The sequence below is a fragment of the Vombatus ursinus genome, unplaced genomic scaffold (genome assembly GCF_900497805.2).
Source record: "Vombatus ursinus unplaced genomic scaffold, bare-nosed wombat genome assembly UNPS02014847.1, whole genome shotgun sequence".
Classification (NCBI taxonomy): domain Eukaryota; kingdom Metazoa; phylum Chordata; class Mammalia; order Diprotodontia; family Vombatidae; genus Vombatus; species Vombatus ursinus.
In genome coordinates, this window is record NW_020954625.1 from 2,344,898 (window position 1) to 2,358,385 (window position 13,488).

The window sequence follows — 13,488 nt, forward strand, 5'->3', positions numbered from 1 at the left end:
TGAGGGCATTTAGACCGGGGTCAAAGGCAGAACTGTGCCTTAGGAAGATCATTTTGGCAGCTGTTTAGAGGAGGAATTGGAGAGGGGAGAAGCTGGAAGCAGGGAGGCCAGTCACGAGACTTTTGTAGCAGCCTTGATGAGAGATGATGGAAATCTGATTGAAGGTGGCGGTTCTGTGATGGGACAGGAGGGATCAAATGGGAAGTGTTGGGCAAGTGGAATCAACAAAGCTCAGAACCTGGGGCAGAGAGAGGAGGCAAGGGTGATTCTGAGTGGTGACCCCATGGGATTGAGAAGATGGCAGCCTCCAACAAGTTTGGAGGGGTGGATTTTCCACCCAGGCATTTGGTGTTTTAAGAATATGCATACTGATATAATCTCTTGCTTTTATACCGCTATTTCCTAATACAGTTTTCCCTTCCTTCCCTGTGTTACAACAAAGAATGAAAGAAAAAAGTTCAGCAAAACTAACACATTGGAAAAGTCTGACATCATATACCATAGTCTCTCCCCTCTGCAAAGTGTGTGTGTGGGGTATCCTCTCATAGCTCCTTTGAAACTAAACTTGGGTCGGTGTAGACATAGTGCTGAAATGGACCTCAGGCCGTCTGGTTCAAGGCTTTCATTTTATAAAGGAGAAAACAGCTCCAGGGAAGTTAAATACCATGCCCAGGACCACAAAAGCGTTAAAGGTGGGATTTGAACCCAGGACCTCTAATGCAAAAGCCAGTGCTCTCTCTGCAGTACCACACTGCCTCCCTTGATCATTAAAATTTCAGTCTGTTTTGCTGTCCTTTTCATTAACATTGTCATAGTGTGTGTTGTTTTCTGATTCTGCCTCCTTTCCTCTAAATCCATTCATTCAAATCTTCAGATGTTTCTCTACATTCGTGATCTGCATTGTTTCTTATAGTGCAGTAAAGCTTCCATTATATTCATAGCCTCAACTTGTTGGGCCATTTCTCAAAAACTATCCCCAGTGAGGATCTTCTTTGTATCTAGATCTTTGCTACTACAGAATCTGCTGCTATGATGTGTTGGTGCATTTGGGGTCTTTCCTTTTGTCAGTCACTGACTTTCTTAGAGTGTGCGCCTAGCAGCGAGATCCCTTAGTCAAAAGATATGGACGTTTCAATGACTTAGCATAAGCTAAATTTGCTTTCCAGAGTGGTTGGATCGTTTCACATTAGTGTGTTCCAGTGCCCGTCTTTCCACATCTGGTGGAGGGGGATAAATTTGTAGGGTGAAAGGTAAAAGACCTCTGTTTGGGGCATGTTGTAGTCAAGATGCCTTGAGAACTTACCTACCTGTGACAAAGTCAGGAAGGAGATTTGCAGAGGGCTGGATGTAGAGTTTGAGGAGTCATCTGTATTGTATATAGATGATACTTTAAGAGGTGTCCAAGGAAGAGGGTGGAGAAGAGGAGGGTAGAGCCCTGGATACATCCCTGAAGAGTCCTTGATTTAAAAGACTAAGCAGTGAACAGGTCCCAGCCTAGAAGTTTCTCATACTAAAATCAACTTTTCTGTGTTGAGACAGAGCTTTTTACTTGCCTCTTTTTTTTTTTGAATTTTTTACTTTTTGGTGAGGCAATCAGGGTAAAGTGACTTGCCCAGGGTCACAAAGGTAGTAAGTCTCAAGTGTCTGAGGCTGGATTTGAACTCAGGTCCTCCTGACTCCAAGGCCAGAGCTCTAACCACTTCACCACCTAGCTGCCCCCATTACTTATCCTTAAAAAAAGTGTTCTGGATTTTCTCACAAGATTGATTCAACCTTAAGGGGCCCCTGCTCCCCTCCCTCGGGTCAATATGGGAGAGAAGAGGAGCATGTCTTCTTTCCCAACAGAATAATTACTTTGCCCCTCTAGCTAATGGCAGAGAGAACTAAATCATGAATTAAATGTGATTCAGATGCTGCCAAAGGCTTCCTCATGACCCCTGATATTGGACAGTAGACACATAGCGGAAGTGTTAGCTATTCCTTTGTCAACTTTGCAATTTAAGTTAGACCCATCAGATGGCCAGTACTCAGGTTGTGTTATCTCTGCTTTCTAAGTTTTTACTGAATCCCATTTAAGTCTTTTTTAAGTGTTAGAATAAGCAGTGTCTATCTGAAAAGCATTTGTGTCTTCTTTTCGAAATCATACCTGATGATTTTATCCACTCTTTTCCTTATTGCAAGGACCCCCGTGATACATTCTTTCTTGAGTTGACTTCAGTGCCCAGTTGTAATGATTATTATAATCTCAGATTCATCTGTAAAATGGGCATAATAGTAGCACCCTTCCCCCAGGGATGTTCTGAGGATTAAATGAGATAACAGATAATGGTATCTAAAGAGCTTTGCTACATGAATGGTAGCTATTATTATTTACTCCTTTTAATCTTGTAAGCCACATCAGCCTTTCACCCAGATTTTAAGAGTAGGATTCAAACCCAGGTCTTCCCTCTTCACCTTCAGTTCTCTATCCACTGGCGTGCTGGCTGCAAGGCTGACTTTGGCAAAAGGAGTCCAGCCTCTGAGGCTGTGTGACCTCAGGTCCTGCTTCAGATGGAAAATTGAGTGAATTTGCACAAACCAGGTCATACATGGCTCTAATGAGACCAGGACCTAGGCCAGAAAATGACTGTTTGGTTTGTGATTAAGCCTTCCAGAAGCAAGGAAATTCTGTTTGGATGCCAAGATGCCACATTTCCTTTTATATAGCTCAAGGGACGGTTCATTTATCTGTATTCTTGCTTCATTACATTAAGGCATTTTGGACTGGAATCATTCTGCACCAAAGGGAAAGATGTAAATTAGGTTTATATTGAGAAGCTTCCATTTTGGACCCTGCATTAGGAAAGCCACCTATAATCTGATTGATATGGCAAGTATGCCACACATTTAACAGAGACTGACTTGCTTGGCATTTACAAATTGGCTACCAATTTCAGAAGTATTTTATTTGGTTAAAATCTTTGGCCAAGTTCCTTGAATTTTGGGAATTTGTTTTTTCCGCCTTTGCAAGTGATAATGCAGAATCACTGTATCCGGGATGGTAGCTGGCCTGCTGAGGGGCATTAAATGCAGCTATTAAAATGTCTGCTTTATTTGGAAAAAGGATTAATGCCAACAGTAGGCAAAATAAATCTCAAGTGAAATGGCCACAGTTTGCTATTTCTTTTCTTCAAAAAAAAAAAAAGAAGAAGAAGACCGAAGGTATATAGTTCACGCCCTGCAGGTAAATAATAAAAAGGAGCCATTTGAACTTCCATAGAAAATATCTTCGTCCAGTTAAAGTGATTTGTCATTTGATTTTTTTTAAAAAAATAATTTATTTTTAGTTTTCAACATTCACTTCCATAAGATTTTGAGTTTTCCATTTTCTCCACTTCCCTCTCCACCTCCCCACCCAAGATGGCGTGCAATCTGATATAGGCTTACTTATGCATTCATATTAAGCATATTTTCTTATTAGTCATGATGTAAAGAACAATTAGAGCTAATGGGAGGAGCCATGAGAATGAAGCAATAAAGCAAAACAACAAAGGAAAAGGAAGACAAATAGCATGCTTCCTCCGCCTTCAGACTTGTCATTTGACTTTTTATAAAACACTTCTAAGACCCCTCCAACAGTGTCTTGTTTTGCCCGGCATAAGGCCTTTGTTTTTCTGCTCTCTGCCGGCTGATTTCAGCGGAACAAGGTCACAGTGTCCTTCCTTACTGCCACGGCACTCGATGTGGTGACGTAATAACGGGTCACATTCGAATCTCATTGCAATTAATACCCCTCAAAAGAAGGCTTCTATAGAACACAGTTATTTCTGTCTGCCAGACAGTCTGTTTTATGGATCTGACTATAAAAATCTTATGCAAGTATTTTCCTTTTTAAAAAAAAATACTTAGTCTCCAGGGCAACACTGTAGTGGGCCATCTGTTACCCTCATTCCCATCATTACATGACCAGCTCGTGGTGTCTTTCGGGCTGGTATCCATGGAGCGTTAAGAAGAGCCTGCCAGTGCATTGGTTGTAGGTACATTTATGGAAGGATACAGAAAAGAATTGTATAGAGTGAGATGAGCTCCTAATCAGCAGGAGGCATAGAGCCCTGGACTTGGAGCATAGAAGATCTGAGTTTGAGTCCTGCTTCAGACATTTCCTAGCTTGTGTGATCCTGGACCAGTCCCTTGCCCTCTCTCAGGTCAAAATAGAGATGGTAATAACGTCTTCCTCTCAGGATTGTTGCAGAATTAAATGAGATAATGTGTGTAATGTGCTTTGTGAACCTTAATGAATATATAAATGCTAGGATGACGATGAGGTTGGCACCAAAAAAATCACTGATCGACTACAGCATAAGTATTAATAGTTTGGTGAGCTGATCCGTAATAAAACCTCAAAGAAAACCACAAAATTTGAACGTTTTTCTATTTTAATAAAGAAATCAAGAGGAAAACTCATTTGTGTCAATGTCCTTTTGAAAAGTTTTGCTGTTGAAAGAACTCTGGATTTGGAGCTCCAACAATGAACATATGACCCATCCCTGCTTTGGGGCACCACCCCCGTTCAGGGTTTCATCCCCTCTTAATTAAATTGTCTGGAAAAAGGATTACCTGGACTATTGTAATAGCCTCCCAGCTGGTCCTTCTGCCTGAAATCACTTCTCCCCTGTGACCTTCAGTTTCTTCATCCATAAAATGGGGATAATAATATAATCCCTCCCTCAGAGGATTGTTGGGAGGAAAGCATTGGATAAATTGTAAAGCACTTTGCAGGGCGTCCCAAAGTCTTAGGGCAATTTAAACCTTACCCTGTAGAGATTGTATGGATGAGGTCAACATTTATGTTCTAATTCTACTCTCTTAGCATCACCAAGATGCTTTCGATGCCTTTCAGTATTTCCTTTTCTATTCATTGGTTGCTTTTTGCTTCAGAATTTCAATTCACCCATGATCCCGTTGACATGAGTACTCCCCGCGTTGGTGCAAGTCACAACTGGTCCAAACCTTAGCCCGTAGCATTCTTGTCCATTCTCTTTCATCCATTGTTGTTGGAGGCTCCACTCAACATCTTGGAGGCCTTGCTCTGGGAGATTTGTTTTTTTTAATATCTCCAGGATTCCGACGGAGGATTCTGGCTGTCCATCTGTTTATTATCCCTCACTGTCACCATCTGGCCAACCCGTGTCCTTTCCCCACCCTCCGTGTCTTCAAAGAAATTCTTTTGTTGTTTCTTGAGTGTAGGTCATGCCTGGGAACCCACTGTACGTCTCTCCATTTCTCTTTACTCTTACCCACAATTTTGATTTGTTGGTGGTTGTGGAGTTCCAAGACTCAACCATAAAGCGTGTTTCAATGATAGTATTTATATGAAAACAAAATTTGGCCCAGGGAGCAGCTGGGAGTTGTTGAAAGCGCTGCACAATTTCTTTAACACAACCCCTTCCCTCTCTCTTCCTCCTGTTCAGTCCTGTGTCCTATCCATTGCCTATCGGCAATGCTTCTTTTTAATCAAATGAGATATTTGTAAAGTGCCTATCACAGTGCCTCGCACACAGTAGGTGCTTAATAAATGCTTGTTTCCTTTTTTTTTGAACCACAATAATATTCCATTACATTGATCTGGAACCAGTCATTTTGTTGATACGGGGAACTCCCAGGTGAGGAAAACCCCCTCTACCAGTGCAGACTGGCACCTTCTGTACAACTGGCAATCTTGGGTAGGGGTTATTAACCATTTTGACATCATGGCCCCCTTAGGCAGTCTGGTGAAAACTATGGACCTCTTTTAAGAATGTTTTTAAATTCACAAAAATGAAGTATATACAGTTAAAAAGGAAACCAAGTATATTAAAAATACAGTTGTCAAAATTAATTTTTTTTAAATCAAGTTTACAGATGCCAGGTTAAGAACCCCTGTAACAGAGTTGCCTGGTGCCCTGATTGGGTAAGTGACTTGCCCAGGGTCACACAGTCAGTAAATGCCAGAGGTAGTACTCGAACCTAGTGGTCTTCCTGACTATGATGCCAGCTTTTTCTTTACTATGCCTCACTGTCTTTTCCATGGGAATACCTACCACATTTTAATTTTCCAGGCTTTCAATTATTTTCTTCGTTAAATTACTCTTAAGGGTGAAAAGTGGATTCTATGCCTCTGCCATTGTATTTAGGCTGCAAGTATCTCTTTAATCCCTTCTCTTTACTTAGACATTAGCCACCTGAGCTCTCAGGAGGAAGAATGAAGCCAGCAACTTGAGAAGCAGCATGGTGCTGCGGTTAAAATGATTTGGCATTCAGAGGACGTAGGTTCAGATCTTTCCTCTGACACTAGCTGTGTGGCCATGTGCAAATATGAGCCTCAGTTTCCACATCTGTAAAACGAACACGCTGGATTAGTTGGCCTTTCAGCTCTAATCTACGATCCTCTGAATCTGGGAAAAGAAAAAGGGCGAATGTGGCTTGTACCTGAGTCCCGTGAAAGGATGGATTTTTCCTCTTCAGCGTTCTGCGTCTTGAGTCATGATTGAGAAAAGATCCTTGGGATCCATGATTCCATAGGACTGACATGGCAGGCCCATGTGGACTTGACCTAGTTTTCCATGAAGGAGAAAAGGGGATGGAGGATTGGAGCGGAGGAGATTTGGGTAGGCTTCCTTAGCTGTGGTCCAGATGGGATACGAATGGGCTGCTTAGCTTAGAGGACGTGCCAGACCACCTGTTCCCAGATTATAGGGAGCTTAAATCAAGATGCCCATGTTCTGTAAACTCTCTAGTTCTCTGATTTATTAAAAAACAACAATTTTCCCCTTAGTTGTGATGCCATATTCTCTTTTTCCAAAACCTCAACTCCTGCTCTGAATCCCCTTTGTTCAGAGTCCCATCACCCTTTGATTCAGTTATTACAATGGCTCCCTGCCTCGAACCCTTCCCCTCTCCAATCCATCCTCCACTCAGAGGAACCAAATGTTTTTACTAAAGCACAGGGCTGACCCCTTCACCCCTCCTCCCTCCTTCAATAAACAGTCCTGAATCCCTATTACCTCTACAGTCAAATATGAGATCCCCTGGTATTTAAAGCCCTTCATAACCTATCTCCAATTTAGTTTTCAAGCCTCGTTACTCCCCTTCACATACACTGTCATGCAGGCAAACTGGCCTGCTTATTCTTCCTCATACACGACTACATCTCCCACCTCTGGACCTTTGCATTGGCTTTCTCCCTCCCTGGACCCAGCTTTCCCATGTATCTATGCCAAGTAAGTCACTTAACCGCTCTCAGTCTTGGTTTTCTCATTTGCAGAATGGAGATAATTTTTGCATCTCCTATCACAAAAGACTGTCTCCGGGAGGTGTCTTCTGGCCCCTCCAGCTGCTAATGCCATCTTCATTCAGGATACTTTCCATCTACTCCCTCTCATGTATATTTTGTATGTACCTAGTTACTGAAATGTTCCAATAGATTGTAAGCTCCTTGAGAGCAGGGACTTCTACACTTCTTTGTATCACTAACACTTAGTACAGTGCCTGGCATATAGTTGGGGTTTAATAAATATTTATCAACTCACTGGCTGAACCACCCTGTAAGTGTTAAGGCTCTCTATGAGTATAAGTTGTTAATTAAGAGGAGGAAGGAATGGGGTTGGAAAAGACATGACTTTTTTCTTTGTGGACTCCAACCCGTGTTATCCAACCCGTACTCAGAAGTTTTCCAGCTTGGAAAGACCAGTCACAGCTTGCCTTGTGCTGGCTGAGCTAGACACAAGAAAGGTACCTTTATATAGCTGTGTGACCTTGGGCAAGTCACTTAATCTCTCTGTGCCTCAGTTTATCTGGAAAGTCTTAAAACATTGCACATACATTGTCCCTTGTAAGCCTCATAACACCTCTTGTGAGGTAGGTGGTTTAGGAATTGTTACCCCCATTTAACAGAGAAAGTAACAGCTTCAGAGGTCAAGTGATTTGTCCATGGTCACACAGATAGCGGGTATTACAGGCAGGGTTTGAATACAGGTCTTAAGCAGCATCTAGTTGGAGCAGTCAGGGAAGACCTCAGGAAAGAGGTGGCATTTGAGAGAAGCCCTGAGGAATGGATAGGATTTTGACAGCAAAGATATAGATGGGGGAGGAGAGTGGAAGGACACTTCACATTATTTATAAATGTCAATGTAATGTTTGTAAAGTGCTTTGCAAGCCTTCAGGCACTATTTAAATGCTCACTCTGATGATGGTGGTGGTAGTCATGATGGTGATGGTGATTATAATGATGGTGGTGGTGGTGTTGCTGCTGCTGATGAAGATGATGATGATGATTATGAAGATGATGGTAATGATGATGATGGTGGTGGCTGTGTTGGCAGTAGTGATGATGATGGTGGTGGTGGTGATGGTGGTGGTGGTGATGATGGTGCTGGTGGTGGTGGTGGTGGTCATGGTGGTGGTGATGATAAAGTGGAGAAGGGGAAGTGGGAAAGTTGTTTTTCCCTTATGAAGCCCTTGCCTGTTTGGTCACTCCTCTCTGCATCTCTGCCTTACCTGAGCCAGTAGCCTTGGATTTAAAAAAAAGTTTTCTCGCCCTGCTCCTGGGGAGAGAGTGCAAAAAAGACATAGGAAGTGTTTTCACTCCTAAGTTCTATGAGCAGATCCAGTTTAGAATATTATTTAAGCAGAGGGGGAGACACCGACTTCAGGAGAACTTGAGAAGTGATGACTAGAGACACGTTCATTTAGCGATTGAATTTTAAACTGCCAGGCATTCTGTCTGTCATGTTGTTAGACTTTAAAGTGTAGTTGGTTATGAAGAAGTCCGGATGTTCAATTTGTTTCCTCTACAATTTCACATAAATGGGATTATAGGATTCAAATCTGGAAGGGAATTTAGATACCCTCTAATCCAGTTGTCCATTTCACAGATGAACAACTGAGGCTTAGGATGGTGAAAGGACTAGCCCAGGGTCACACAGGAGCCAGGATTCAGTGCCAGATCTTTCTCCTTCCAAATCCAGGGCTATTTCCCCAGCTTTGCTTTGTTTTTGTCCAGTCCTCTGATTGTATCAGTGTCTGTCAAGAACTTTTTCTACCAATGAAGATGGGCACATACACATATCTTTAGAGATTTGCTTGGGGGCACTGAAAGGTTGAGTGACTTGCCCAGGGTCACACACACAATAACTTGAACACAGGACTTCCTGACTCTTAGACTCTTACACCATGTTACCTCTCTTTCCACTAAATCAGACTATAACATGGCAGGGACTCCTATCTTTGACATATATCATTACACAGGTGCTACAGACCAGCATCTAAATATGAGGGAGAAAACCTCCTTGTTTTGTTCTGCCAGACAATAATAATAATTTACAATTATAGAGTACTTCAAGTAATGATGCTGTTGACATTTTAATTTTAGTTCTTATCTACCAGTGATTTTCAAATGACCTTTAATTTTGTTAACATGATTGTTTATCAGTGAGGCAACATAGTGTAATGAAAAACCATTGGATTTGACGTTGGTAGAGCTGGGGCCAAGTAACAGCTCTGCCACTAATTCATGATGTGACTTTGGACAAGGGAGGCCTTACCTCACTGAGCCTCAGTTTCTTTTTCTGTAATAAATGAGCAAATAGCATTTGCACTAATTTATTGGGTTGTCAAGATGACAGCTATTAAAGCTCTCTAGCAAAATACTTTGTAAATGTGAGCTATTGTCTATTCAAAAGAAAATTAAGTTATTTTACAAATTGGAACAGATTCAGGTTTTTTTTATAGGATAGTTTTTTTCTTTAGTTAGAAAATGATTTTCAAAAATGGAATGAGGGGACAGCTAGGTAGTGCACTGGATAGAGCACCAGTCCAGGAGGCAGGAGGATCTGAGTTCAAATCCAGCCATAGACACTTGACACTTACTAGCCATGTGACCTTGGGCAAGTCACTTAACCCTGATTGCCCCCTGCCCCCCCCAAAAAATGGAATGAGGAGAAAGACCTGAAAGAACCAAGGTGTAGACATGGTGGAAAATGAAGCTGCTCATGGAAGGTATGTCAAATAAGGACATATGAAATAAAGAGGTATGTCAAATCTAGGCACCTTTAATAGAGACTATGTGCCCTGTGAATATTAGGCAAGGTTATTGTGTGAAGAATCAATCAACAAGAATTTACTAAGCACCAACCACGTTCCAGGAACTGTATTAATCTATGGGAAAATAAAGACCCACGTGAAATTATCCCTCTGCAGTGAAAGGAGGCCCAGGGCTGATCCAGAACTGTGTCTGTAATGTGAGAGCGGACGGAGTCCAGGAGCTGAGGGAGTGATGGCAGCGGCGGATGGGTGGTTTTGGTTCTAATTCCTTTGATTCTGCCTTCTTCTGAAAGTTATCAAGACAAGAAAAGGGCAGAGAAACAGAAATTCCCACTTCTGGGCTGCAGAACCTCAGAGAAACTCAACCTCGGGGAAATATCACCTCCAGTGCTCTCTCCCTTTCAGAATGTGGAAGCACAATCTCATTTCTTAAAGGAGATCTCAGAAATTCATCAATGAATTATTTTGTAGTCATAGCTAAGGAGTACTATGATGGCCAATAGAAGTTAGTGAATAGGAGATAAATAAACAGTATTTCCTCTAAAACAATCCAAAAGGAGTAGAAGTCAGATTTTTGGAAATCTTGCAATAAGGACAGCTAAATTGCATCCTCCCCTAAACATTCATAAGTTAGGCTTTTGTGAGAAGAATAATCAGAAAATGTAGCAAATTTCTTGGATAATGATCCTTTTCATCATGATCAAAGATAGTGGAAAAAGCATGGCATTTAATTTCTAGTGTATGACTTAATGAAGAAAAATGATGATGTAATTGTGGATGAATTGAAGAACAGGCCAAAGAAATATATGCTGGAGGCAATACAATTTTGAAATCATTATTGCATTGTGTTAAAGGTATCACTAATAGTAGAAGATAAAAAAGGAATGAGAAAAAAAATCAATAACTGCTAACATACAAGCTTACACTGTCATCTTTACTAACTCTTAGGAGATCATGTATACATTTATCAGTAGTATTTCTATGAAAGTATGAGAAGACAACAACATGGCTTTGGCAAATGATTTTTTTAAATAAAAGACCAAGAAGATACAGTGACGTAATTGATGGAAAGGAACAGAACACATAATAATTTGTTGTATTTATTCTTTATTGAGGTGAATTAATAGTACAGCATTATATTAATGCTAGTATGTAATTAACAATTAATTAGCAGGTATTAATAAATAAGTATCAATTTTTGAAAATAATGAAAAGAGAAGGAAAGCACTATAAAAATAACAAAAGCTTATGCCTCCACAAAGATCAGGATTTTGTCAGCTGGATGATGCAAAGAACAATATTCCTATTTTGGAGATAAGGAAACTGAGGTTAAGTGACTTGCCCAAGGTTACAAATTGTCGGAGCTGAAATGCAGACTATTGTGTCCCAGCTCTAAATTCAGCCTCCTTTCCGCTGCTCTGCCTCTGTTCCCAAGAAAGGCTAAAGCATGAAATATGTAAATGACAATTTAAGTCCTTCTAAGTTCTGCTCCAGTCCCCAGAGAGAAAAACTGTGCTTCAGTGGGGCATGGAGGTGAATCTGAATCTGGGTTTCTTGAAAGTTATTAAAGTAGAGCCCAAGATCTGGAAGATTCTACCAAACTTGAAGAATAATGATCTGATGACCAATTTTTAAACATTTCATTTTATTTTTCAATTAAAAGACATTTGTTCTCTCTCCCTTGCACCTCCCTCCCATTTAAAGGAAAAAAAAGAGACCAAACCCATGTGACAAATATACATAGTTGAACAAAACAAATTCTCACATTGTCCCAAAAGATGTTTGTCTCCTGTGTCTTGTGTCTATCCTTTCTCTGTTAGGAGGTGAATATCACACTTCATCATCAGGTCTCCCGAATCAGGGACTATTGATTCAGAGATTATAAAGTCCAGCCCCTTCGTTTTAGAGATTTAGAAACTGAGACCCAGAAAAGCCAAGGAGGTCACTCATGGTCACATAGGTAGTAAATGGCAGCGCCAGCATTAGAACCTGGATCTTCAGATTCTAAATTCAGAATTGTTTCCACTCTGGCTGACTCAGAGGAAACTCAGGGAGTTAAGTGACTTGCCCATGGTCACACAGCTGGTAAGTGTTGGACCTGGAATTCTAAGCCAGGGCTCTTTGGATTCAAGATCCAGTCTTCTTTCCATCGGGCAGATGAGCCTGTCATCTAAGGACCAACCTAGCTAAGTTAGGAGAGGCTCATCATTACAGGCTGGCCATAGGCGACATTTTTAGCCATAATGTCTCATAAAGACTATTTATTAAGGCCTGGAGAATATAGTGCTGATTATCGGGAGCAAGAGTATCCATTCCACCCCGGGGAAATCCCAGGTCCTTGGAGCGACTTCTGATACAAACGGATGCTGACCTGAGAACCCTGGCCTTCCCAGAACCTTCTATCTTTCTAAGGTAATTTCCTGAGATGTGAAGAAGCCCCTTGATTACACCGTGTGTTGAATGAGATGAGTAGGTAAGGAATGGGCGAACCAGAGACACGCCACTTACAGACTGGCTGTCACGTCTGATTGCCCCATCCTTATCATGCTTTCACACCTTGTTGTCAGTCTTTGATGCTTAGCTGTCCCTCTTCTCCCACGCCCCTCAGCTTAGCCTATAAACATTCCAGGCACCTTCTTATCCTTCCTGTTGACTTTCCAGAAATACTCCAGTGCTTTGAAAACAGCTCTCCCCGCGCAATCGAGGAGGAACCCTGAGTTTTAAAATGTTCAGAGTAAGCAAAGGGTTGAATAAAAGCAGTTTAATTACACTTCCGCTCTTCACTTTCCACCCCCTTCTCCTTTGAATGTTTTTAAAGAGGCTCTGCAGATCAATTTAACTAGCATTTGCTGAGTCCTCTAGACCAGGGCTTCCTAACTTGGGACCCACAGGTCCCATGGATACATTTCAGGGGGTTTGTGAATTTGCATGTGGAAAAAAATTACATCTTTAATTTCACTAACCTCAAAGTGAAATTCAGCATTTCCTTCAGTTATTTAAAAACATGCTTCTGAGAAAGAATCCCTAAGGCTTTACCACATTGGGGCTAAAAAACAGGTGAAAAAACTCCGCTCTAAACCCAGGTCTGAGTAAGGTATTGTGGGGAATAGAGAAGACAATTGTCTTCTAAGCTTGTCGTCTATTTTCAGAGATAAGACTAATGCTATATGAGCCTAATAGAGGATAATACTAATAACAATATCTGACATTTATGCAAGCAATAATAATAATTTATATAAATAGTAATAATTGCTGACATTTATATAAATATGAACAGCTGATATTTGTATAGGTAATAATGGTTAACATTTATATAAGTAATAGCTCATGCTTATATAAATAATAATGACACATTTATATAAATAATAGCTAACATTTATACAGCACTTTATATTTTTCTTAAATTTCTTTGTTCCTATCTTGATTTTA